This window comes from Miniopterus schreibersii (assembly GCF_964146895.1).
Source record: "Miniopterus schreibersii genome assembly, chromosome: 10".
NCBI lineage: Eukaryota > Metazoa > Chordata > Mammalia > Chiroptera > Miniopteridae > Miniopterus > Miniopterus schreibersii.
The window spans coordinates 17,029,016-17,052,315 of NC_138110.1; positions in this window are offsets into that span (position 1 = coordinate 17,029,016).

Below are 23,300 nucleotides of genomic sequence, written 5' to 3' on the forward strand. Positions count from 1 at the left end.
AGCACATTCTGAAAAATATAGTTGGCTGTGTGAGAGGGAAACTCACTGATACTTACTTTGTATATGAGTTGCTCTTGGCGCTGAGATTACAGTTTATTTAGGGCCCTGCAGTCAGGTGGGGTGAACAATCTATAGCCTCATGGTTTCACTCACATGAGAGAGACAGAGAGGCATAGAAAAAAGAGAAGGGGAAAGAGGGGCAATGCCACCACCGCCACCAAAACATTAGCAACCAAAACAACAGCAGCAGCAGAGACAGGAGTTCTGCTGTTGCTGTTTTCATTTTTTTCCTGACACTTAAAAAACCATTTTTTCCTTTGGGAATGCAGAGATTTCCTTGACAGGAGATAGAATATGTGGGGGTGATCATCTTCTCTTGGGCTCCAGAGGTTTCTGCATACTTCCCCCAAGTACAGAAATCTGTCCCATCCCAACACTCAGTACCAAATGTAGGGCTGCTGCATTTATGGATTAAATTCTGTTTGTAACAGTGGAGACTATTTTTAGGCCACGCTGAGCAGAGGAGAGAAATCAGAGGCACATTGGTACAGGGGACCCTGAGGCTCCTGTTGTCAAAGGGAAGGAGTAAGGTCATGGAAATGCCCAGCCAGAAGTTTCTCTGCCCACTTCAGTGTCCAGGATACTTGGCCTGGCTTATCTCCGTAGGAGGGACTAAGCTTCTGCATAAGCCTTTCATTTCTCACATGAGATCGTTTTAGCATGTGGATCATAAAGACGTGTGTCAGACATGGTCTTGATGGGCAGTTCAGGTCTGAGGTTCACGGGAGGCATAGGTAACTGCATCGCTGGGCATTTTAAACAACTTTGAGACAAGTGACACCACCGTCATCTAAATTTGGGGGGTTACATTTTAGCATGAGGAAAGCTGTTACCCTCCCTCACACTCAGATTCATGTGCAAATAACGATTCATTCTTTTTAGATGTCTGCTGCTTTTCTTTCACCAAGTCATGAAGGGCTGTTTGGGGAGATTATTAACTCTACAGTGGGATTTTTGCACCTTTAGTTCCTGGATGTGAGATGATTTTGGATAGTCTATATATTAGTAGATGGTAGATAACCAAAATAATATTTTGTAGCAATAATGCTGTAAGTGGAAGACAATGGGTGAAATGATCTAAAACCCCTTCTGAATCCAGTGGTGCTTGATTTGATAGTCTTGGGTCTTCTGCCTCAGATTGGGCCCTCTCAGGGTAGGAAATATGGTGCTGGAGAGGCTGTGTAAAAAAGTAAGTAAGAGTGGGTCATAGCCAGGACAAGGGTGCCTTAGGCAAAAATTAGGCGAGCATCCAGTATCTAGCAGATACACCAGGGGAGAATTTGTCTTTTCTGTCATCAGTCCACACCTTCAAATCTTGACTCACAGATTCCTCTCTTGTTGGAACACCGGTCAGATCTGACTTCCTCTGGAAAACCGCTCCTGTAGACTTTGTATTGATCCTGTTATAATTCCCACAATGCGCAGTCCCTGAATTGTCACCTTTCAACCTCATAATATACTGTGTTTTGTTTTTGTTTTTCTTTTAATCGCCTTAATAGGTGTAACTGATATACAATAAGCTGCCCAAATTTAAAATGTACAATTCAATAACTTTTGACACATCTGTACACCCATGAAACCATCACCACAGTCAAGATAATAAATATATTATCCATAACTCCCAAAAGTGTCCTTGTGCCTCTTTGCCTCTTTGTACGCCTCTCCCCCAGCAAACACTGCTCTGCTTTTTGTCACTATAGATTATGTAGTTTGTATTTACTGGTAATGTATATAAACGGAATCATAAATATGTGCTCTTTTTTGTCTGCTTTCTTTCCCTAAACATAATTGTGTGAGATCCACCCACATCCTGGATTATCAGTAGTTCATTTCTTTTTATTGCTGAGTATGTTCCATGTATGGATACCCCACAATTCCTTTACTCATTCACCTGCTGATAGACACTGGGTAGTTTCCAGACTGTGAACTATTACAAATAAAACTGTTATGAGCAGTTGCATACATGTCTTTGTATGCACATATGTTTTCATGCCTCTTGCATTAATCATCTAGGAATTTAATGGCTGAATCATATGGTAGGTATATGTTTAACTTTTTAAGAAATGGCTACACTATTTTCCGAAATGGATGGACAATTTTATATTCCTTCCAGCAGTGTGTGAGTTCTACTTCTTCCATACCCTCCTCAACACTTGGGGAGGTCATTTTTTTTTTTTAAATTGTAGCCATAAAATGGGTGTGTAAATGTATCTCACTGTGATTTTAATTTGCATTTCATAGTCATGATGCCAAGTATCTTTCCATGTGCTTATTTGCCATCTGTATATCTTTGGTGAAGTAGGTACAAGTGTTTTGTTCACTTAATAAATACGTTTGTGTTTGTTTTTTATTACCGAGTTTTGAGAATTCTTTATATATTCTGGATACAAGTCTTTAAGCAGACATATGATTGCAAATATTTTCTCCCACTCTGTGAATTGTCTTCATTTTCTTTAGGGATTTTTGAAGGACAGAGTTTTTCATTTTGATGAAGTCTAATTTATCAATTTGTTCTTTTATCAATCATGCTTTTGGTGTCAAATCCAAGATATCTTTGCCTAACCCGATGTTACAAAAATTTCTTTCTGTTTTCTTTTAGAATTTTATAGTATTAGGTATTACATTTAGGTCTATGACGCTTTTTGAATTAATTTTTACGTTGGTGCTGGGTATAGATCTGGAAACCCAATTATTCTGGCATCGTTTGTTGAAAAAAACCATCCTTCCTCCACTGATGGCTCTTGCCTCTGTTGAAAATCAATGTCAATATAGCATATTTGTATGAGTCTATTTCTGAACTCTATTCTATTCCATTGATCTGTTTATTTACCTTTAAACCAGTTACCACTCTGTCTTGATTATTATGGCTTTATAATAAGTCTTGAAATCAGATAGTGCTAGTGCTCCAATTTTGATCTTCCTAAAGTTGTTTCAGTTTACTGTGTTTTCAATGTATTGTTTTCTTATTTTTGCAACGAAACTCTAGGCTGAAAGAGTTGGCAATGTTTTATTCTCTGTCTTGCCCACCTGAAAATAGTGTACTCCGCACACTGAGTGCTTAGTTGTTCTATTTTCTCTAGTGATTTTATCTGATTTATGTTTTACTAATAAACTTAGAAATCCTGCAGCCTTTCCCATTCTCTTTGGAACTTGTTCTTGCCATTTGCCAGAATCTTTTGAGAATCTTTGAAGTGTGACAGTTTTCCCCAACTTTAGCTAATCATACATAAAGGGCTCCCACGCTGACAAACCAGCCATTCTATATGTTGGGAGGCGCGCTTCCCCCCCAGAAGGCGAAGGGAAGAAAAAGTCACACGCATTATTGCACAATGCTGCAGAAGGTGTTTTTCTGAACTCCAGACAATGGGCGCTAATGCATCATTTGTGCTGGGTGCTGAAGTCTTTTCAATTCACAACAAGAGAAATCATCTCTGATGATGCTTTGCTCAGCCAAGTTCTCCAATCAGGCAAATTACAAACACTGAAACTTCAAGGAATGAGACCATCTTTGGAAGGATGTGAAGTCTGTTTGGCAGCTTGACTACCGAATAGCATGAGTAGCAAGCTGGGGGATTGTCTAGAAGGTGAAAATGCGTGCAGGGTCCATTACTCCCTGTATTAATATTGTTGAGTACTTTACTTATCCTAAATAAGCAGCCTTTGAGCTTCCTTTGGGATGCAAGGATAGTGGGCCCCTGCGACACATCTGTCCTGACCCACCAGTTCAAATCCCAGATAAGGCCTGTGACCTGTGAAGGTTTCCAGGAACCTGCAGGTGTTAATGCACCTTTCCATTGTCTTAGTCCCTCCTGCCACTGAGTTGAAATCACTGTAACCAATTCAGGGGAATGGTTTAGGAGCAGAAAGTCTCCTTGTCATTTAAAACCCAGGTGGAAATGTAACAGCTGAGATACCAGCTTTGTTCAGAACCAAGGCGAGATCGGCAAACCAGGGTTTTCCATTAATCAAGCTACCCCACAGATGCATGGCACATGCTTCTGGAAGCTTCTTTGATGGGTGTATCTTGCAGGTGGCTGGTGGAGTGGAAAGACCTGTCTTGGTCCTGGTCCTTTTGTTCATCTATAAAACGAGTCTTCCTTACTACCATCTATTGGAAGAAGTTGGAGCGATCATATCGTGGGTGTCGCCTGAGTGTGGTATGAAAAATTGCTCTCTGGAGTCTCCCTTTGCACTAAACACTTTAAACATTTTAAAAACAAGGACTTCTAGTCAAAATATAAACACACATTTTATAACATTTCTTTCTACTTAACCCAAAGCATGGCTACTGAAAAATTAACCCGGTTTTTAGAAAATGTTTTTTTCTTCAACATTCTCTCTCAATGTGATAACATTGAGAACATTTAACATCAGTGGAATGAAATCTATCTTGGGAAGCTTATTTGATATGTTTTCATCTTCAGTAATGGATAATACATTCATTCAACAAATATTAAGTGAGCACCTATTATGAACTACTATTAAGGACTAGGAATATAGTATTGGACAAAACTTCACGGACAAGCATTCCTTTCTTATTCTACATGTGGGGCGGGGGGACCTGAGGTGGTTAGAGTTTGTTGGTGTTCTGACCATGGAGCCATGGAATGACTTGAAAGGTTTGATTGTCTCAAGGGCAGTAAATGGTATATTGATGACTTCGTGGCTTTAAACTCTAAGCTCTATGAGGGCAGGCTCACAAGGTTTTCCTCACAACTGATTATCCAGTGTTTAACACCATCTTTATCATATATTAGGGTGTTTAATAAGTATTGAACAAAAAGAGTAAAATTAAGAAAATACAATTATTTCCTGTGATCATGAGATATAAGGGAAGAAGCTGAGGGTTCATAGACGTTAAACATTTTAGTATTTGTAAGCTAGGCAAATGTCAGGTAGACTTTAATTTACCCGATCACATTTGCTCTTAATTTGTTGGTGAAAACCAACATTTGGGAAATGAGGGTCAATCTCTGAGCCCACAGTAGCAAAGTGATGGCTCTTTATTCTTGAGTACCTTCCTTAATAATAAATTTTTATTAAAGTACCTATTATTACAGACAAATTTGACCACAATTACTGGTATTGCCCAGGCTAATGGTATTGGTAAAATCCAGTTGTAGAAAACTCAGACCTTATTTTAGATGGTGTGCTAGGACAGAAAAAGCCAAAGATCTTCCTTGAGCATTTTTCATCTGGAGATGAATCATAGGCAATTAACAGGAACAATTCTAATTAACTGACATAATTAAAAAACTAATAATGTTTAACATTATTGTTTTATACAATGACATTAGCTTTAACAGCCTAGCAACACATCAAGGCCTCATTTCCATAGTCACAGAATATATTATTTATCCTAGGTTTCTCTGGTAACCAGTTTGACAATAGTAACAGCAATGTGGGTTCCCAAATTGTTTTGCCATACAGCTTCATAATTTATGCCATTGGCAGTAATTGTAATGTCTGTATAATTTCCTTTTAATTATCAACTAATGAAATTTACATTCATTTGGGTAAAACAAATATTCACATTCAACTTCCAATCACCTGTCCATGCTTCCATTTAATTTACTCAAGTTTGATGCCTTTTATTTATATTTTTTAATATCAAACTGTGAGAGGAATATTAACATTTATTTTCTGATTAGTGTTTAGGGAAATATTGATTATGTGGTTCTTTTCCCTTCTTTGCCTTTAAATTTTGAGTGTGTGAATTTTTTAACCCAAGGAAATACACACTTCCTAGTTCTTTCACATTAAACTCCAAGGAGTTTAAGTGGAATTAATTTAGTAAACTTTAATTGCAGAATAATCTCTGCCTGTTCCCTTATCTCTTGATTTATTACAGGCATTTATTTCTACTTTGAAAAATTCTCATCAGTTTCCCAGGGAATTAATTTAGATTTCTAAAAAGAAAAAAAACACACAAATTGCATCTAAATTCAAATTAAGATGCTAATTACAATAATTATTTCATCACATTATATAGAAACTTTGTACATATGAGTATAGCAATTTTGAGGCAAAAAGTGTTATTTTTTCACAAACCTAATTCTTGTAACTTTTGAACAGATGAGTTTCCTAGTTCAATTAGTTATATGCAGAGACACTGCCCCTCAAAAGGAGTTATGCTGAATGCCAATCAACTGGTAATTTGAAAAATTGATGACAAATAGTCTTGATAAGTGAGCTGAGTGACAATATTAATCCACCAAAGTGAGATGAGCTTGTGATTAGTAAACTATGGAGGTCGATCATTAACAGGCGTGGTGCGCTTTGGACCGGGGAGATCATACTCTCGGAGAAAAACTTGCTTAAAAAGTGATTATAACTTTTTATTATTATTAAAAAGGGGAACGCATTAGGAAACACATTAGTCTATTCTGCACCTGGGCCCAGATCATTGGGACGGCGCCCCTGTGGACCCACTCGCTGGCCCTACCGGCTGCGCACTCAGGGTTTAATTCTAGGGAAGAGACTGCTGGCCCGGTTGATGAAAGGAACGTGCACTTCAGTATTTGTGGAAGGAAGCGTTTGGCAGTTCTGATTTGTTCTTTTGTTCTTTAGATTGCAGGAAGAAAAGCAAGGGTTTTTTAACTTTTTTTTTTCCAGATTAATTCACATTATTTCTCCTTATACCTCCTGAGGTAAATGTAGACTTGGTCCCTACCCATAAATAATACACATGCATTTAGAGTAGTTGATAGATATGTTCCTATGCATTCTTGCATTCTTTTGGTAGGCTGGAAATAATTGTGTTCTAAATTAACATACTCATACAATATACCAATTATAGTCATTCCTCACTTGATGTTTCCTGAAAAGGAAAATCAGATGCTGGACTTGAAATCTGCTATAGATAGACCCATGCTAAGATTACGAAGCATATGTTATTAGGAGGACCGTTGAACCCAGAAGAAATGTCAGCTACTTACTGTGTATGGGACCCTGGGAAAGAGACTTTACTTCTCTGGTCCTTGGTTTCCTATTTAGTAAAAGGGGGATGGATAGTGATACCTGCTACTTCAGAATTTATATGAGGACTGAATGAGATAGTAGAGGCCAAAGTCATTTATGAACTAGAAAATGCTATACAATTGTTAGATACTGTTATGATCACAGCCATTCTATTCTGCTCTTCAGTTAAAAATGGAGCTAACTTCCATGAAGCTTTCATTTTGTAAAATGTTTGCATCCATGAATAGGTGCATAAAGCATGTATTTTATTAGAGTGAATCTGCTATATCTTTGAATGTTGAGGACTGTTTTACAAATATAAATTGTATAGACTTCTCCTAACATATCTGTTCTTGAAAGTAAGATTTCTAAATTTTGACTATTTTGCTTCTAAAATTGTACACACTTTTAGTAGTAAGTCTCTGGTAGATTTTAACAATCACATTATTAAATATTCATTTTCTACTCAATTAATTTTACTAGAAGCTGAAACTATACTATTGCCATTTTAACAGTAAGTAATAAGTAGTTATGTATTACTCCCTGAGGTGACTAAAATATGACATCTAAGGAGTCCCCAAATAATTCTTAGGTAAGTCTCCTGTGGCTCAGATTGAGAATTCACTTCGTGATTCATTGGTTTAAGAAACATCCTTCCAATTTAGACAAGCCCAAAATAATAAATTTACTTAATGGACAAAATGAACCTCTACTTGTTAAAATTTAAGCATAAACTATGAATGGAATACCTATGTCTTGATGATTATGTGAGTAATTATTTTAACATTTAAAAAGGCCATGGCAAATTGCACTGCTCAATGTAGGGTTGTAGGGTTCATATTTGGGTACTGTATTACTTATGCCGTATTCCTGATTATAAGAAGGCCTGGCCTGTGGAGGGAAATACTATTAGAGTTGATGTCCTGTTTTGTTACCCATAGCTTGCAATCAGTGCTTTTCAACCCAAGAACATCACCCATACCAACACTATCTCTCGGCTCTTGGAATATTCAAAGGTATATTCTAAAGAGTTCTTTCCCTCAAGATGTTTTTGTTGGATTTAGGAAAGCATCCTAAGAGAAATAAAAAAAGAATACAAGGTAGCTAAGAGCCAGTGTAAAATGAATGGTAGAAGTACTGAGTAGGCTTTAAAGGAAAATTCCAGAGGAGTTGGTTTCAGGCAGAAAAATAACTGAGTATTGTAGCATCTTCAGGGCTACATTTTCAGAAGCAGTACTTGTGGAAAGTGCAGGATGCAGGATGTGAATTCACTGGCACCCCTTTACTAATTCTGTAAACTTGAACAATGTACTGTTTCTGAGACTCAGTTTTTTAAATCTGTAAATGAGACTAGTTATAGTACCCACTTCCAAAGACAGTATTTTATATTATTCTTTTTAATCTACATTTTGTTATTTATTATTATTTTCATCTTCTAGATGAGGAAACTAAGGCACAATGAGGGTAAACAACTCAATAGTATGTCTGGAATTTCAACCAAGCTCTTAAACCTCATGCTACTGTGATTTTTAGTAACTCTCTGTATACAAAAGTACAGATCATCTTAGGGGGGAAAAGAGTATATTTCAAATTTTAACACAGATGGTAAATGCATCTCTAAGTTATCACTGAGACTTGAATATCTGGAATTCCAAAATGGATGAAGCTCCAAATTTAGTCGAAAAAACAGGTTTAATACATATATATTCAATAAGTTGAATTATAATTAATGTTTTAAATATGAGTTTTGAAAAATGACAATAAGAAATGTCAAAAGATAGTTCTTGATAAAGTGCCAATTAAGTGGTCTAGCTAATAATAACTTCACTAGCCACTATGTATGCAATCCAGGAGATACCCGTCTCCCCTGATTGAGGAGAGGTGGCTCCAGCCTGTATTAGGTTCAGCTATGAGTAATAGAGTAACTCGAAATAATGGTGATTTAAACAAGATGAAAGTTCTTCCTTTGTCACTTTAAGAAGTCATGACTCCCAGGGCTGGGATGGCAGGACATGGCACCAAGGTTTCTTCTATCTTGCCAGAAGTTAGCTGCCTGACTCAACGTCTTGCAAGGTAGGCTGGGAAATGGAATCATTTTGGGGGTGGAGTGGGGGTGGCTATATGATCAGATAAAAGTATTTCTGTTACTGAGGAAGGTGGGGAAAACAATCTGAAGTTTATGCCATACAAGCTCATAAATAACATTTATAGGTACCAGCCTACACACTGTGATGGGCCACACCTTGAAAAGATTCAGAGGTAAGAAAGTGAATGAAGACTATGGTTATTTTCATGCCTCTGTTGTAACATTTTTCTTGTCCTAGCTGAGTGGCTAAAGGGCTTGGTGAAGCTAAGTTACCATAGTCATGTCTTTACCTCCCCTCCACATTTGTAGGCATCAATCACTTGCAGAAGGGGTCCAAAGGAAATAACCCAATGAGTTTTTGCGAGCAATATACTTTGATCCCAGTTTTGTTGAGAGTGGAACAATGAATCTGCTTTATTCTCAAAAACTGACCATGTCCCCACAGTCTTCCTGAGAAAGCTTTAAAATGAAAGAAAAGATGTGCATGAGTTTGCAAAGTGTTCGCAAATGACATGTCACAGGCATGCTTGGGGCTGTGGACTGATTATGTGAGCAGACGGTGGACCAAGCTTGTACTTGTTGTTTTTGTTTTATTGGTGTTGTACATGATCTTGAAAGATTTATTTACGCTCTCTAAGAGTCACTTTTCTCTTTTGCAAATGAGAGACCAAAATTAGTACCCTACTCCTTCCCTCACAAGGGAGAAAGCTGATTAGAATAAAGCTGGGGCAATTATTTGAGCTCTGTGGAGAGATGTATGAGTAATTTCTTATAAATTCCTACAGGGAAGGTTATTATTATTAATCTATATATATTTCTCTACCTAGAAAACTCATCCAGTCCATCTCTGCCATCTCGTTCTTCAGGGTGAATTCATTGACATCTCCCTGGTTAAATGTGGATGTGATTCCTTCTTCCCTGACACTCATATGATTCCCAACCTTCTGGGATGTGTGTGGACCTTGAATGTGGCTTCTAGGATCCTATCTTGGACAGCAGTCCTACTAGGCACTGGATGGTATAAGTAAAGTGATCAGATTTTGTGAACAAAGAGCAACCAGCTTCAAACTCCACCTCTGACACTTGCTAATTTTATAAACTTCAGCAATTTAACCTCTTAAGCCCCAATTTCTTCAATTATGAAGTGAATATAATTAATACCTGTTTCATTGGACCATTAAAATAATTAAGATGATGTATATAAAGCATCTTGATAGATTTGCCTACATAGTGGGAGCCTAATAAATGAATATCACCATCTTAATAAAATTATCAAAGATAGGGATTTTCTTCATTGTTGTGTTCTCTGAGATCTAAATATTTGTTGGATAAGTGGTTAACAAAAATATTTAGCATTCCTTGTGTAGAGTGGATAAGTAATCATAAGATCATACAGTTTGAAAATGGCAGGGCTGGAATTTACATCTGGGTTGTCTGACTCCAGACTTCCTGCACATGGTCACCACTCTCGCCTCCAGACCACTGAGACTCTTACAAAGTTGCACTCAGGTACCTCCAAGGACTGTCAAGAGTTTTGTCTCCGCTGATGCTTGTGAGGCCCCATCAGGAGTGATAGAATCTATGATACGCTCTAAGCCCTGATGAAGTCCAAACACTGGGCTGTCACTCAAATGTGACCCGATCCCTGGCCCTTGGAACTGGGAGGTGGTTCTGGGCATCCTCGGTGCAGGGCTGTGTTTTCCACAACACACTGAAACAACTCAGCCCTCCTGCACAGGCTGCCCTGCACTGCTGCAAGTCCCAATTGCTGCCCTGGTCTGGCTCTGCAAAATGCTCTCCCAGCAGTGGCCATCGGGCAGTGCTGACCATGGTCCCCATAATGGGGACAGAATGTTCTAGCAAATTTTCCCCATGGATTGGGAGCAAAATGGAATACTGTTAATTCTCAACTATCCATGCTACTAGAGAGAAGCAGACATAGTCATTGAAAATATGACAATTGACATGGGAGTGCAGGAAAATAGACTCTTAAAGTGTTGTGGTATGCTTATGATGGTTATGGTGTGCATTTAGAACCACACCTCCAACACACACCCCCCCCCCCACACACATGCGCATAGTAGACCCTTTGGGATATTTCGCTGCCTCCAGTCTGGCTCACTCTATTGGGAACTGGGCAGAGGAGTTGGGGGTAAGGATTTTTGAGAGATGAAAAAATCTTTAGAGAGTTCATCAGTTGCAGCATGCGCACATGCACAATCCGATGCTACTATACGTGGTGAGGCGTGCCTGTCAACTGAATCGAAAGATCTTTGCCCAAACCTAGCAGAATTCCTACAGACACTTGAGTATTTTATCTTTCTCTGAGTATTTTCTGTATCCACAGAGAGAAACTGAGGGAGTTGGTGCTGTCATTTTGCTGTTGGCCAACACTGCTTTGGAGTTCCTTATTGAAATAACAAAGCTGGGGTGCAAACTTCTAAATAATCAACTGGTGCAAGATGTATTTTAGAGTTGGTTTCTCAGTTTTAGAGAAGATTTTCAAGATCACTGGGAGCTAACTCTGGGAAGTAAAGAAGGAGATCAGGCTGGAAAGCAACGCTGAAAATTAAAAATAACCAGTGAGGACACATTTTCCTGTGATGCTCATGAGATCACTTTGAGAGCAACTTTCAAAGATGAATTAGAAAACTGTTTCTGATGATGGCAACACCCTAGGAGTAAAAGTGTGAGGGTCCTCTAAATTGTCTAATTTGAAGGGAACTGAGCAAATCTGAATAGACAGAATCTGAAATTTGTTAAAAATGGAAATTTTTTCTTTAGAGTTATGCTTCATTCTCTGTAGCTCTTTGTTTTTTCAAATCAGTGGATGGCTCTCTTCTGTGGGCTAGACTTAATTTTGGGACATTTAAAAATCAGCGATAGAGCAAATATCACACCAAGAGATGGAGACCAGAGTGCTTTTCTACTCTGCCATTATGTTCTATCCCTAGAGCATCAAACGTCACTTAGGTACCATCCACAAGGTCCAAGTCCCTGGCTTAAAGTCATCTTTTCCCAAAAACCCAAGCCATTTGATGGGGAAGCAGATACAATACAAGCTGCTTTAAATGGGGGGTTTTCATGACTCTTATTATTTCCCCCAAAGCAGAAATGATTGACTTTTGAGAAAGCCAATTATAAAGTCATTACCTTGCATGGTCTGGTGTGTCGGCTGGTCTGAGGGCTGTCATTACTTTATATGGTTTGAGGGCAACAGGCCCCTCTGTAACTTAGTAGCAACATCAAAGTAAATAAGCATAATTTTGGAAAGGAACGGTATCTTAAAGGCACTTTGCAATCATTATATGCAACATCCAATATTTATCTTTGGGAAAACTCTCCATTTTTTTGGTATCAATACGATATTACAATTTGTTAATTATACATATTCTATTTCTGTAAGAGAGGGGGAAATCATCAGTTGTACAAGGAATGTGAGTGAGCTTCAAGTCTAGAAAAGGAAATTTGACAAAGGTCTCCAAGGTTTCAGTGTCTCTGGACTTTGATGTGCAGGAATCATCCGAGGACCTTGTTGAGCTGGAGATTTGAATTTCGTTAGTTTGGCTAGAGCTTTAGTTTTAAATTTCTAACAAACTCCCACAAGATGCTGCTGCTGCTGGTCTACAGGCCATGCTTTGAGTGGCAACGATCTAAAAATCTTTCTCTCTGAAGAGTCCTTATTAAAAATAAATAACAATTAAGAGGCACAGCCTCCCAATTACAGCTCAGACACACGCTCGCCGTGATTCATGGCGATCTGAGAGCCGAGTCTGGAAGCCATTAGGAAACTCTACAGCAGTGTGCACCTTTCCATGGGTAGAGCGCGTGTGATCAATTAGTGGGGATCGGGCCAGGTGTCGCCTGATGGGTGCGAGGCCTGGGGAGTGAGCCTTTGTAGTTATTTCAGGTGTGGGTGCATTCAGATTTTAAAACAACAAGGATCAGGGCGGTGGTTTTCAGGATCCCAAAACTCAGGGGCATATGGTACCTTTGGGTGAGCACATAAATCTTCAATTTGATGAAGAAAAGGAACTCTTGGGTTTAATTAAGACATTTGTTAAAAGCAAGAACCCTGTCAGATATTCTGCTTTGATGTTGATTCTTTAACAGAAATAGGGATTTAGGCAGGAGGAAGGTCAAGGTGACTACAAAAGCAATACAAAATATAAAAACAAAGCACTCTCCCTAGGGAGGCCATCAGGATTTCCTCTACATTTGCTGTTACCATTTATTCTGCACTATACTGTGCTTGAGCATGTTACATAAGGCCTAGACCTTAGTGTCCAAATGTGTTTTCTCATATCAGGGGAATTAATCTAATTAATCCTTGGTCATCATCATAAGAATGGCAGATACAGGCAGCCATGGCTAGAGTCTCCGGATACACAGGTGCAAGAATGCTTGCTGTTCACACATCACCAATAGAATCAGATCAGAGTGATGGTTTAAGAGTGCGTTTAGAGAGGAGCAAAGTCACATATAAGTTTGTAATGAAGTTATTTATATCAATGTAGAGTTGAAAGTTATTGCAAATTTGCACTTCTATAAGTAGATTTCTACAGATCTCAGACTGACAAAGAACTTGAGTCGGGTTCTGCATGTTCTTTAAAGGATGGATCCAGTGTCCTATAAACCTCATAGATTAGGCAATGTATGTGTCGTTGGAACCCCAGTCCTACAAGGTGGTTTGAAAAACACGAATCTCATTTTCAAGTGTATTTGGGAAAGGTTGCAGGCATTATGTTCCTCAAGATTCACAATGCACTCAATCAAGTAAAGGCCCTGAGATATCCTGTCATGTAAGGATTCCTGTCTAACCTTGTGTCTCACACTTGTAAGTTATTAACAACCTACACAACACTTTTGAAAATGGGGATCCTAATCAAGCTTTTATATATCAGTGATGATTTTTATATTATCAAATATCTGTGATTTCTAGATATTATTTGGCTGTAGCCATGTTATGTTAATTATATAAAGATTCCATATAATTTTAGTGAGATGGAATGACTAGTTGAAAATATTGTGAAATTCCAAGCTAATTCTGAATCTATAATGCAGTGGTAATTTCTAATCAATGGTCTGTGTTTATAAAACTTTGCTCTCTTGTGAATCCACATTTGCTCCTTTGGGTTGGAACCCCTAGGATAAAGTTTGAAAATGAAAGGTCAGGAGCCTAACATAATCCTTTCTGTAAAGATGCAATTAATACTCTTTTATTGATTGATTGACTAAGAATATCTAGAGAGTAGTGGTCACTATAGGCATTGAATTATACTGGGTACTTTGGAAAACACAAAGGGAAAATTTTCTAGCCTTTAAGAATTGACAACATAATTGGAGAGACAAGACAGCCTCCCTTGAAAAGCTAAATAAAGATCAAGACCACATGCATAGTATAGATATTTTGGACAGTGGCTATTTAGAGAAGAAGGATCTTGCATGCTCTCGGTGGGTGAGACAATTTATTTCTCATTTCTTTGCTCACCCTCGACACCTACCATCTAATTTTATTGAGCTGCATTGGACTATATTGGTTGGCCTGTGTAGTCAAAGAAAGCTTCATGGAGGATGGTGGAATCGAGGACAATTTCATCTGCTGGATATGTGAGCTCAAAAGGCTCTTGTTTATTTAGGTTATACAAGAAGCCTCGTGGCAAAAAGAACTGGCACAGGGCAAGCAGGAAACCATCTGAGAGGATCTCCAAGCTCAACCTTGAGAGGTCACAGTATTTGACAAACAAGCTTAGCCTGCAAAAGATTTGGGGGCACTCTTTACAGAAAGATGGCATACCACCTACAACTGGCGGATGCCTCCTCATGGCAACAAGAGCTAGTATCCAATGAATAATTCCCCTTTGTTCAAAATGGTAGAAAAACTTACATACAGCTATTTTTGCCCTCTCCCTCAAATAAATATTATACAGAGCATCCACTTCTATAATTATCAATCTTGTCTATTTTAAATCTCTCCCGCAAAAGATACTGTAGGTCCCACAGCCCTTAAAACACCCTCCTCATATGTATCTGTCTTGCAGGGTTTTTTCATTTTCTCTGAAAGGTAACAGAAACATCTTTCCTTTGTTTCTGTGCATTTAAAGTTATTTTTAATTTTTACCTCCACTGTGTTTGTTTCTCTAACTTGGGACTAATTACAGAAGAGATGTATGACAGGGACAGTAATAGAGAAGAATGAAGGATCGTTTGGGCCCAAGTGAACATCTTCACCTACGTGCTGATTAAAATAATCCGTTACTTAGGGAACAATTGGTTTCTGTCAGTTTCCTTTGCCGTTATTCCCATGCAGGTGTTCAAATCCCACTGGACCCATATATTCATTGTGATGCTCAGCACTGAAGGTTAATGGAGCACGGAGAAGAATCTGATGAATGAGTGACATGGGAATGCAAGAGAGCAGAGGACAGCAGTGTTGGTGGGATGGCTGTGGTGCGGGGGACTTGGGTATCATGGTGCTTCCTGCATGAGTTCCATTGACTCCCAGCCTTTTGGAGCCTCTGTCCCCTGTGACTGGCTGTGGGGCCTCTGCCAAGCCACTGAAACTCTCTGTGCTTTGGTTCCTGCTGCTGGTTTTGGGATGCCACTCTTTACTAGTTTGTAACAGGCTTTGGGATCCCTGCATGCTGCAAATTGCTTGATATTAACAATAATTGCCTACAGATTTTTCTAAACCATTTAGATGAAGAATCTTTGCAATATGAAGTTAAATCATAATATGCTAATAGTCAATCAATGTTGAACAGTACACTTTCACTGACGGAGTTGCCATACTTTGCCTGCTCAAAGCAAATGCATTCCTTTTCATACTGAATGTCTTTTCTGGTTCAAGCTTACGACTATCATCGCACGAGGGAACTAAAACCTTCTTGAAATAAGCTGTTCTTTACAGGTGAGTTGTGCCACAGTGCTCTGGAAATCATGCATGTATCTCCCTTCCTGGAAAAGTGATGGACACATTCCTGCATAGGTTGAGAGCAGCTGCAGAGAGATGCATGTGGAATTCTTGTGAACACAGGAAGCTCTGTGCTGAGACTTAGCTTAGAGGAATGGCATTAAGCATGAGGATATTTGCAGGAATCTACCAAAAGGAGAGGTTGTCAGAACTAAATTTCAACCAAGAATAATGTAAATAAATCTAACTTGTGTAGGACATTTAAACTAGAGGGGGAGTAGAGAGTGGAATGTACTTACTAGGTATGTAAGTGACCCAATCCAGGTTTCTGACCTTCCTTGAAGGGCATGTAGTAGATGAAAGTGAGGTAAATGCTGCTGGGAAGGGATTTTTTGGGGAAAAATTTACAATCTCTCCCCTTTGACCAAGAAATTAGTCAACTGACAGGACTTTATTATAAAACGACCAAGTGAAAAAAAAAACACTGAGGCATAAAAGAAGTACAAATCACAGTCTCTTACCTTGAGAAGCTTACAATTTAGCTGATGAAACAAGATAATCACCTAGTTAAGTTCCCCTTTATGTTGTGAATCAGTGGATTTCACAAAGATGTGCATCTTGAATGGAGAGTAGGCTCATCTGGAGGAATCTGTAGCAGAGCCTGTGTAAAGAAAGTCCCAGGAGTTCAGGACTTTAGTTCTTCACTATATCCCCAGCATCTGGAAGAGTTCCTGCCATACAACAGATGATTAATGAGTATTGGTTGAATGAACAGATTAATGAATAGAAGTGAAAGGGAGCATATGAATATAGTAAATAGGAATCTTAGGCACTTGCTGGTTTTCCACCTCATCTCTAACTTCCCATGAGGCCCGCTCGTGAGCAAGCTCCAGGGATTGAAGGCTGTTTTCCCTGTATCACTTAACTCCATGTGTGGGCCCAGGAACACCACCTAAGAGATTAAGTTTTTATTTAAATTTAAGAAATGTCTAAAAAATATAAAGTCAAAACCATGTCTAAATATAGTATAGATACGTCTTCAAGGGTCCCTAGATGGTACCTGTCTGTCCTATTTGTAGTCTCTGTCCAACAGGAGGACTCACTGAGATGCTATCCTCCCAGCAATCTGGGGACAATTAACAGGAGGTCTATGGAGGGCCTGCAAAGATAGCCCACAGGTCCTGCCCATTCCTCCATGTGCATGCCCACTCTCCAATCAAGTGATAGACTGTTTTCTCTCTCCTGGGTTCTGAGCTGGGTACTGAACTTGTGTTGACCAAAGATCGTGGCAGAAGTAACAGTTCTCCAGTTCTAGGCTGACTTCTGAAGAGATCTGGCAGCTTCCACCTTTGTCTCTCATAAGCCATTACCATGTAAAGAATTCAAGTATCTTTCTGAAGAGAGAGGCCATGAGGAGAGCGAGAGAGAGCACAGACAGAAGAGAGAAGTGTGTTAGGAAAAGTTCTTAATATCAGATGGCTAGTCAGTGGTTGGAAGTGAAATTAGGATCCAGTTCTGTCTGTCTCTGAGGCTTCTACACTTAATCTCGCTTTTTGTAGCTCTGAGGTAGTGCACAGCTATTTAACTCCTTGTAAGACTTAGTTTCCTCTTTTTTATATATTTGGATAGTTATAAATTCATATTGCTTTAAGAATTAACAAAAATAATATTTATAAAATATTTCACCACATATATATGTTCACACACACAAAATGCACACAAAATTGAATGGCCACCATATTGACAGATGAAAATCAGAGATATGCATCGACACCAAAACCAGTTCAGTTATTTAATTATAATTGCAAGGTGATAAAGAGCTTTATTGCAGTGAAGATGCATGAAAAAAGATAGCTACTTTCTCGAAGACTGACAGTGTACCATTTTCAGGTCTCCAAAGCTGCAGCAGTGGTCACCTGTGTGCATAATAAGGTTTGGGTGAGTGAAGGTCATGATTTTTTTTAAAACAAAAACATATACCAGGGGGAAACTGAAAACTAGAATTTACAACATTACATATAATTATAAAGTAATGAGGCTGATAGGCCACGTGTGGCTTTCATTCTCCATAACTTGCACATGTAGACTTAACTTTCAGCTACGTGGAAGGTCTTTCTTGTCTATGAGCTGTGTGTTTAAATATAAGAGGGTTGTCAAACTGTTCAAAGAACTAGGTATTAAACTTCTTAGCAAGAACACTATGGTAGACAGATATATTTTTAACACCTGTAAGCAATGATTTATAATTTTTTTCTCTGAAAGAAACAAAATAATGATTATTTCAGAAAATGTGGAAAATATAAAGAAGCAAAAAGAAAAAATGTAAGGCACCCAAAAGTCCATAATTTTTAAATAATTACTACTCTTTGGATCTCTTCTTTTACAGTCTTTTCCTTAAAAATGTATTGATTAATATCATGTATTTTATGAGCAAATATGTATTTGAAGAGCCTGAAATGTTTAACTATTATAATAAACATGTCATCTTATTATTAAATATTTTTTGCTAATTTAATCAATCAATGTATAGTCTAAATAAACTGACTTCTAACACAGGAAAACCGATTTATGCTTCCATTTGAAATGCTAAACAATACTGACCATTTTAAAGCCTACAAGTACTAAATACTTCATTTTGAACTGATAAAAATTGGTGCCTCTTTAATTTTTAGACAATAATCTTTTGCAAATTACTTGACCCTGCCCTTTATGTAGTTTGGTGGGGTAAGAGAGTGGGAAGTTTTATGTGTTCTTACTGGTTGGTGAGACCTATTCCTGTAAAAGAATAATAAACTTTTGTCTATCATTTTTTGTAAATATTTTCCTCAGTCTGATGTTTGGCATTCTTCTGGTCATTTTTAATCATAGAAATTTAATATTCTTATGTGTTCAAATCTCAGGGACTTGGAAAGAACCACAAATGCGAATGCATAAATAAATAAATCTCTCTAACAGGGACATTCCTAAAATAGTTTGGACCCGGGACTGCGTATGTTTGTATATGCAGGTGGCTGCTGGCTGGTCCTGGCCCCACCTCCCTCTCAAGGCCTCCAAGAGGGTGGCTGGGTTTAAAATGCATCAGCTGCAATCGCTTTAAGGAAAGCTACGAGGCAGGGTGGGCACCCTTTCTGCTGCTCAGTGGTGGATAACCTGGCGAAGGACCCAGCCAGAGAGCGAGGTGCTTAAAGTAACACGAGAGGAAGACTTTCGAGAGCTGGAACATCTGTGATGAGCTCATTTTCGGTGCGAGCACCAAAGGAGACGCCTGTCTGGGTCTGCTGAGCAGCATTTCTATAGCAGTCGAAAATTCATTTCATTTCATTATCAGAACTGTTCAAGCACCCTGGTTTGGATCAGGGAACAGCTTCTTAAACCCACAGGAAGCTCATTTACCCCTGCTGAGGCCCCAGCTCCCTTTCTTATGGGAAGGTAGAGACAGAGCCTGCTCACTTACAAATCCCGGCAGAGATATATCTGATTTGTATCGAAGGCACACGAGTGCTTCCCAGGATCTGCATCTCTAGCAGCCTCAATATCACCCGTTTTCTGTTTGGTTTGGGTCTGTTTCAAGGCTCCTTCCCTGATCCCCTCATCTGTTAAAAAGACTGCCTTCCACGCATTAGTAAACAGTGCCTCCGAGGTGGTGCGTGGGGAACAAAGAACAGAGCATCAGTTCTCTCAACAGCCAGCAATAAGGCAAGCTGAGTATTTTTCAAACAACAAACCCTGATTGCTAAAACTTTTAAAGAACCTCAGATGGCATTTACAGATTCAGAACCAAATTAATGGGGGGGATCCATATAATTGGGAGCCTTTACAATGAAAGCTGTAAGGCCTATTCCTTGACTGCGGCTCTCCTGGGCTCTGAAACCATAACTGTAAGCATGTTCTTGGAACCTCCGTGTCAGAAGGAGCCAGAAGCCAGTAGGCAGCGGGAAGAGGCCGGCTCAGTGATGCTGAGACGTGGGAAGGCAGGTGGCATACAGTGGGAAAAGGGGAAGAAGGTGACTGGGTGCGACTAAGATGCAGGAAACAAAAGAGATGAAGCCACTTAGAGCAACTGATGTCCAGAGAGTAGAGTGGCAAGAAGTGGGTGACAGTCAAGACAGCCTCCCAGTGTGCACCAGCATGCTGGGAATCGGGGAGGGGGATGCTGAGAAGTCCAGGCAGGTGGACCCCGGTCAGGGTGAGGGAGTTTAAAAACTAACTCCACAGAAGGGAACTGGGCACAGGCCTCCACCCCCGGGTAGCTGGCTGGAATAGGTAAGCCACCATCCCTCCCCCGGAAGGAGCACTGGTCAGATTACTCAAGCACGGACCCAGGCACAGGGACATGAATCAGATTTCCATCAAAGCCAGCACCCAGACAGTGCAGCAGGGCCCCCACTAAGCACTGGTGGGCCTGCTGCTCTCTCTGGGGTCCCTCTGCCCAGGGGTCCACTTAGGGCCCCTCTGCACGTATTGGGTTCTGGTTCTTTCCATTCATCCCATTAACTATAGGATTGGTTTCTCACCTCCAGGGTGCTATGTCTGCAGGAGAGAGTCCAGTCGAGCTAAGGACAAATCCACGTAATAATATTATAGCCAAGTTATGCTATTTCTAGGGAGTTAAAATTGAAAATACTGAATGAATAGTATTTTACTAAGTTTTAATGCCTGGCAGATGTGTGCGTTTCTGTTTTTGTTTTTTTTTACTTTAAAAATGGAACTTTCATGTAAGCTGATTAAATATTTCCAATGGAGCCCTGGCCGGTGTGGTTCAGTTGGTCGGGCATCATCCTGTGCACGTAAGGCTGCCAGTTTGATTCTCTGTCAGGGCAGATGCACAAGTTTCAGGCTCAGTCCCCACTAGGGAGCATGCAAGAGACGGCCAATTCATGTTTTCTGCTCTCACATTGATGTTTCTCTCTGTCCCTCTCCCTTCCTCTCTCTCTAAAAATCAGTTTTTATATATCTATATCATCTATATCTATCTATATCTATATATCTATATCTATATCTATATCTATATCTATATCTATATCTATATCTATCTATCTATCATCTATCTATCTATCATCTATCTATCATCTATCTATCATCTATCTATCTATCATCTATCTATCTATCTATCTATCTATCTATCTATCTATCTATCTATCTATCTATCATCTCATATATATAATCTCCAATGGAAAAGACCAGATTAGAAATTTTCAGGTAAAGAAAGAAGTGGAGGGATAGGAATCAGGAGCCCAATGTGTGCTGGAAGAATTTTAGCATTAACATTCTTGTCATTCTTATATTTTAAGGAGTATATTGTGCTTGCTTCCTACCCCAATCTATTTCTTTCCTCCAAGGGGACTGCCTATCATGTCACTGTGCACACAGTGGGAGCTCTGTGATCGCACGTGGCTGGATTAGAGACGTCTAAGGAAAATCAGGGAAACTGGCATCGTGGTTAAGCCACCGGAACTAGTTCTGGCCCAAGGAGCCTGGGCTCTGCCTTGCGGGGTAAATGACCGGCCAAGCACTGACGGAGGGCAAAGGCAAAGCAAGCCTGGGGCGCATGCCCCTGGCCGAGCACTCACTGCAGACACTCATTATGCCAAAGGGTCCCCTGCACCGTTTCGTCTGCAGACCCCCTATGAATTGGCCCTGTCTTTGCCGGGCCCACTCGCAGAGGAAGGGGGTCAGTCTCAGCGTGCCCGGGAAGCAGCCCCAGGACCACACCACTGAGGGGCAGAGCCCTCCACAGGCCGCGCTGGCGCGGGAGGCGCTGCCCCACATGCGGGCGCACGTCCTCCTGGTGGGGACATTTGTTACGTGTAGTGTCAGGCTCAGCCTGATTGATGCACTGCCGCTCCAAAAGTACGGGATCAGGTCTTGTCAACACAGTTCGGATACTTTATTTGAATTCCCAACCTTCAGCTGATTCACCCTTTGCCCGGGTGAAATTAGTAAAACGGCTACATTAACATTTCTCTTAATGCTCTTTTTTAAAGAGTACATTTTTAAGCACGGAAATAATGCATTTAAATGTGCTCTATAAAACGTGCATTTGTTTATAATAGACCAAGAAAATTGCAAATGCAAAAGTACAAATTGTTTTAGATATGAGCAGTTTTTGCACTGATAGTACTTATAATGGCCTAAAATACACATTTTAGTGTATATGTGCTGAGAAATGCATTTTTAAATGTTGGCTTGTAATGTAGACATATCAAAAAATTCTTATTAATTGCGAATATATCCTAGTTACTACCTATTTCTTGAATTGGAATAATATCTACCTCATTTAATAGCCAACATAGAGCGATTCACACATAGGTAATTTCTGAGCAGGAAGTGAGATGGAAAATAAACGTGCAAAATGGTAGGTCTGTTATCGCAAAAGACAAACACCTTTATTTTATGTCCTTGAACAATTGTGCTCATTGTTTGATCTGCGCAATAAAGGTGGAGATGGGGAGAAAGGAGAACAGAAAAGGAAAACAGCAGGAAGGAAACAGAAATAGACTTAATGGTGGGAGTTGGGGGGAAATAACATTTATTTATCCACATGGCAAATAAAAATGAATGATTTTTTTGGCAGAAATATTTCATTAAGGTAGAACTGTGCCTTTTTTACTCATTTATATTAGGCTTAAATGCCAGAAAAATGTTATTATTTTGCCTACTCTCATTTATTAAAATCATTTTTTAAATGTAGTTCCCAGACATCCATCTGTCGTATCAGGAAATAAGCTAATTTTCTTTTTTTGTCTTTTTTTTCCAAATATGCTAAAAGAAATGAGATAAACTAATGTAATTTATTATATCTTTTCTCCACTATATTAGAATACATATTCTTATTAGAAAAAAAATTGAAATGAAGAAAAATAGAGGAAACAAATCAATATTCGCACTACTCAAAGAAAACATATCTTAACATTTTGATGACTTTCCTTCCAGTCTTTTTTTCCCTCCTATAACCTCTTGTGGGCTGAAACCAGCATTTCTGCAAACTGTTAAAATATTCAGACAATAATTGTTAGGTACATCATTATTATTTTCTCCCAGATTCAATGAAAGCAACAAAATTGTTCAGGAACCCTTAGTTCATGCATCTTGCTCTGAGTCCAATAGAAATGATGTTTTAGTCTAAACGGAGTTAATTTTAACCTTGCATCCCTCACTGCTTTTGATGTATCCAACCATATGTGTGACAGAGCAGAGCTTCTATATATTGTTCCCAAGTCTCTCTCCCAAGTGCATTGTAATGATGATGGGACCATGAAAGCAGCATCAATGAAGAAATCG